The following is a 5,402-nucleotide window of genomic DNA, read 5'->3' as shown; positions in this document are numbered from 1 at the left end:
TAAAATTGCCAAATTGCAGTAAGCAATAGATGGCAAAAGCAGACAAAACACTTCATTTTTTCTCTCATATTTTCACATTTGCCTAATTTCTCCTTTCTTCTGAAAACATCCTGTTATTAGTATTCTCATTTTATTTTTTTCTGCATCTATCATGCATCTAAGGTAGAACAGCAATTATTCTTTCTCTCAATACTAAGAAAAATGAATTTGTAAAAAAATTTGTTAGCATCCTAAATCAGGCCTTCTTCCATTTTCTACTATAATCCTAACTACCCCATTTTAGTATGTCCTACTATCCCAACTCCCTTCTTCAGTCTAGCTACCACTACATTTCAGACTATTGTGATAATAGCACATAACATGAAATCTACCCTTTTGATAAAAATTTAAGTGTACAGTATTGCTAATGATAAGCATAATATACAGAAATTCTAGAACTTTTATTCTTTAATGACTGAAATTTTATACTCACTGAACAGCAACTCCCATTTATCCTCCCCACAGCTTCTGGCAACCAACATTCTATTTTCTGCTTCAATGATTTTGAGTATCTTAGATAACTCATATAAGTGGAATTATGCATATTCACACTTTTGTGACTGGCTTATTCACTTAGCAGAATGTCCTAAAAATTCATCCATGTTGTAGCATATAATAGGATTTTGTTATGGCTGAATCATATTCCATTATATGTATATTCCACATTTTCTTTTTCTAATCATCTGTCAATAGAGATCTGGGTTGTTTCTACTTCTTGGCTATTGTGAATAATGGTGCAATGAACATGGGAGAGCAAACATCTCTTCAAGATCATGACTTCAGTTCTTTTGGATAAATACCCAGAAGTAGGGTTGCTAGATCACATGGTAGTTCTAGTTCTAATTTTTTGAGGATACTACAGACTATTTTCCATAGTGGCTATACCAGTTTACATTCCCACCAACAATGTACAGCGTTCTAATTTTTCCACATGGTTGCCAACACTTGTTATTTTATTTTTTATTTGTTTGTTTAATAATGGCAATCTCGGGGCGCCTGGGTGGCTCAGTCGTTAAGCGTCTGTCTTCGGCTCAGGTCATGATCCCAGGGTCCTGGGATTGAGCCCCGCATCGGGCTCCCTGCTCAGCGGGAAGCCTGCTTCTCCCTCTCCCACTCCCTCTGCTTGTGTTCCCTCTCTCGCTGTGTCTCTCTGTCAAATAAATAAAATCTTTAAAAAAAAAATAATAATGGCAATCTCATCAGGTAAAGGTGATATCTAGCTGTGCTTTTGATTTGCATATCTCTGATGACTAGTGAAGCTGACCATCTTTTTATATACTTGTTAGCCATTTGTATGTGTTCTTTGGAGAAATGTCTTTATTCAAGCCATTTTACCATTTTTAATTAGGTCTTTTGTTTACTTTGCTATTGAATTATGTGAGTTCTCTATATAAACTGAGTATTAACTTTTATTCACAGATATGGTTTGAAAATATTTTCTCCCATTTAATTCTGTTGATTTTTCCATTTTGCTTTTTATTCTGTTGATTTTTCCTTTGCCACACAGAAGCTTTCTGTTTGATATAGTCTGACTTATCTATTTATGCTTTTGTTGCCCGTGCTTCTGATGTCATACCCAGGAAGTCAGTGCCAAGACCAATGTCATGAAGATTTTCCTCTTAATGTCTTTGACTTGATAACTATGTATGGTGTAAAATAAGTGTCCAGTTTCATTCTATTGCATGAATATATCCAGTTTTCCCAGAATCGTTGTTGAAGAGACTATCTTTTCCCCACTGTATGCTCCCTATTGCGGCAATCTTGTCAAAAATCATTAGAAGACCACATATGTGTGGATTTATTTCTGAGTGCTCTATTTTGTCCCACTGGTCTACACATCTGTAATTGTCCAGTACCATATTGTTTTAATTACTGTAGCTCTGTTGTATGTTTTAAAATCAGGAAGTGTGTGTCCTCTAGCTTTGTTCTTCTTCGTCAAGATTGTTTTGGCTATTTGGGGTCCTTTTTTGTTCCATATGAATTTTAGGATTATTTTTTCCTTTTTGTGAAAAATGTCATTGAAATCATGATAAAGATTGCATTGAATCTGTACATTGTTTTGGGTAATATGGGCATTTTAACAATAGTATGTCTTCCAATTCATGAATACAAGATACCTTTCCATTTATCTGTGTCTTTTAAAAATTCTTTTCAACATGTTTTGTAGTTTTCAGTGTGCATGCCTTTTGCCTCCTTGGTTAAGTTTATTCCTAAGTATTTTATTCTTTTTGATGCTATCATAAATGGGAATGCTTCCTTCCTTCCTTTTTCTTTTTCTTCCTTTCTTTCTTTCTTTCTTTCTTTCTTTCTTTCTTTCTTTCTTTCTTTCTTTCTTTCTTTTTCTTTCTTTCTTTCTTTCCTTTCTTTCTTTCTTCTTTTTTTTTTTTTTTGGAAACTTGTTCAACAGTTATGAGTTGGTCCCTTGGTTTTCAAACTCAAGTGTCTCACTGTCAAATGAAGGCAGCAGTGTTGCAGGAATAGTCATAATCTCAGAATTGTCAATTACTAAAATCTTACAAAACATTTCCAAAAAAGTAAAAGTTCTTCCAATATTTTTTGTTGTTGTCATTATTGTTAAAAATTAGTCTTTTATCGCCCTCACATAGAATACTTTGGCTTGTCCTTCATCCTGGCTACATCATGGTAGGGGTCTCTGAAGATACCGTGTCCAGGAGTTGCCAGTGACATTCCATCAGTGCATCCTACAGCTCTTTTCTCTGCTCCATGAACTCCTCATTGGCCTCAATCACATCCATCTATGACATGGGGTCTTTCAATGTGTCATCCCTAACTTCTTCATATCTCTACATAGTGCTCTGGGTATAACCATACAGGGGATAGCCAAAGCTGTAGCTGCGTGTGTTCTGGTCCCACTGGGCATAGTCGTTCTGGTACTATTGGTAATAGTGGTTGTAGCTGTAATTGTACATCTGACTTGACTATACTCCAGTGACATCATTCGGCTTGCTTTGAGGATTGCCATACTCAGCTGCACTGGTTTAGGCCCCAGGCCGACTGCTCCTTGGCAGTCAGTCAGGGCTCACTTCTGTTCCAGGTCATCTGTGATTTTCACAAAACCATAGTTGTTAGACACACCTATTTAGTCCAAAATCACCTTGCCTCCCTAATAGGAGGGGTAGACTTTGATGAAGAATTCATACAGCATGTTGTCATCCACAACCAGGGTCAGGTCCCCCACAAAGAGGAAATACTCAGGGTTGTTATCTGGTTATTTTCCGGAAGTGGCATAATTCAGTTTAAAATGTTTTGCCTTGGCCAAAGCATCTTCTTTTCTCTAAGCCACACCTTTTTCTCCTGTATAAAATGAAGGGTTGCCCAGATGACCACTAAGGCCAGCTCCATGGTTCTATGAGCCCAGGTGTGTCAGGTTGGTGCAGCTATAAGCTAAGGAAAAGTGTGGGTTCTGGAAGGGGTTTCCCAATAATTTTGTGCAAACACCTCTTGGCTATGGCCAAATCTCCAAATCCGACAAAACAGTAGCCAGCTGAGATTCCAGTGAGGTGGTTTTGGATAATTTTGACGCTCATCACAGTGTCTTCCATGGTGGCAGAGGCTCTGGAGATGAAATTCTCATTCATGCAGGGTTCCAGCTCATTCATGCACAGGATGGCCACCATGCTTGGAGCCTGAGTGGGATTTTTCAGGCTGAGAAGTCCTGCATGGGTTTCAGACTGTGTGGCAAGAAATGGGATTGTTTTCTTAATTTATTTTGTTAGATAATTCATTATGTAGAAGTATGCAAATTATTTCTGTATCGTGATTTTTATATCGTTTGACTTTACTGAATAGAATTATTAGTTCAAACAGTTCCATTTCTTTGTGTTGTCTCGAATTTCTGTCATCAGTGTTTTATAGTTTTCGGAGCACAGGTCTTTTACCTTTTTGGTTAACCTTATTCCTAGATATTTTATTGTTTTGGTGCAATTGTAAATGGGATTGTTTTCTTAATTTCACTTTCTGCTTCTTTATTAATAGTGTATAGGAATGCAACAGATTTCTGTATATTGATTTTGTATCCTTTGACTTTATTGAATTCATTTATTAGTTTTAGTAGTTTTTTTGGTGGAGGCTTTAGTGTTTTCTATTAATAGTATCATGTCATCTGTAGATAGTGATAGTTTTACCAATTTGGATGTCTTTTATTTCTTTGGTTGTCTGATTGCTGTGGCTAGGACTTCCAGTACTATGTTGAATAAAAGTGGTGAGAGTGAACATCCTTGTCTTATTCCTGACTTTAGGGGAAAAGCTCTCCATTTTTTACCATTGAGTATGATGTTGGCTGTGGCTTTTTGATATATGGCCTTTATTATATTGAGATATGTTCCCTTTAGACCTACTTTGTGAGGAATTTTCATGAATGGATGTTGTACTTTGTCAAATGCTTCTACATCTGTTGAAATGGTCATGTGGTTTTATCCTTTCTCTTCTTCTTTTTTTTTTTTAAAGATTTTATTTATTTATATGACAGAGGGAGACAGCGAGAACAGGAACACAAGCAGGGGGAGTGGAAGAGGGAGAAGCAGGCTTCCCGCTGAGCAGGGAGCCCGATGTGGGACTCGATCCCAGGACCCTGGGATCATGACCTGAGCCGAAGGCAGACGCTTAACGACTGAGCCACCCAGGCGCCCTATCCTTTCTCTTCTTGATGTGATGTATCACAATGATTGTTGTGTGAATATTAAACCACACTTGCATCCTGGGAATAAATCCCACTTGGCTGTGGTGTATGATTTTTTTAATATAATGTTGGATTCAGTTTGCTAATATTTTCTTGAGGACTTTTGAATTTATATTCATGAGAGACATTGGCCTGTAGTTCTCTTTTTTTGTAGTATCTTTACCTGGTTTTGGTATCAGGGCAATACTGGACCCATAAAATGAATTTGCAAGTTTTCCTTCCTCTTGTAATTTTTGGGATCATTTAAGAAGAATTAATTCTTCTTTAATTATTTGGTAGAATTTGCCTATGAAGCCATCTGATACTGGACTTTTGTTCATTGGTAGTTTTTGATTACTGATTCAGTTTCATTGCTGGTGATTGGTCTGTTCAAATTTTCTATTTTTCCTGCTTTAGTTTTGGTAGGTTATATTTTTATAGGAATTTATCCATTTCTTCTAAGCTGTCCAATTTGTTGGCATATAGGTTTTCATAATATTCTGTTAAAATTATTTGTATTTCTGTGTGGTGTTGGTTGTTATTTCTTCTCCTTCATTAGTAATTTTGTTTATTTGGGTTCTCTCTCTCTTTTTCTTTTAATGAGTCTTGCTAGAGGTTTATCAATTTTGTTGTTGGGGTGCCTGGTTGACTCAGTAAGTTAAGCATCTGCCTTCAGCTCGGGTCA

General features: G+C 36.7%; 1 pseudogene; it reads right to left on the bottom strand.

Moving 5' to 3' along the window:
* Positions 1–2,672: 2,672 nt before the first annotated feature.
* LOC102736817 (tRNA selenocysteine 1-associated protein 1-like) lies at positions 2,673–3,677 on the bottom strand (annotated as a pseudogene).
* Positions 3,678–5,402: the final 1,725 nt, after the last annotated feature.

Source organism: Leptonychotes weddellii, chromosome 3 (assembly GCF_054177405.1).
Source record: "Leptonychotes weddellii isolate Sample4059 chromosome 3, ASM5417740v2, whole genome shotgun sequence".
Lineage (NCBI taxonomy): Eukaryota > Metazoa > Chordata > Mammalia > Carnivora > Phocidae > Leptonychotes > Leptonychotes weddellii.
Note: the sequence above shows the minus strand (reverse complement) of the source record. Positions and strands in the feature narration are given on the sequence as shown.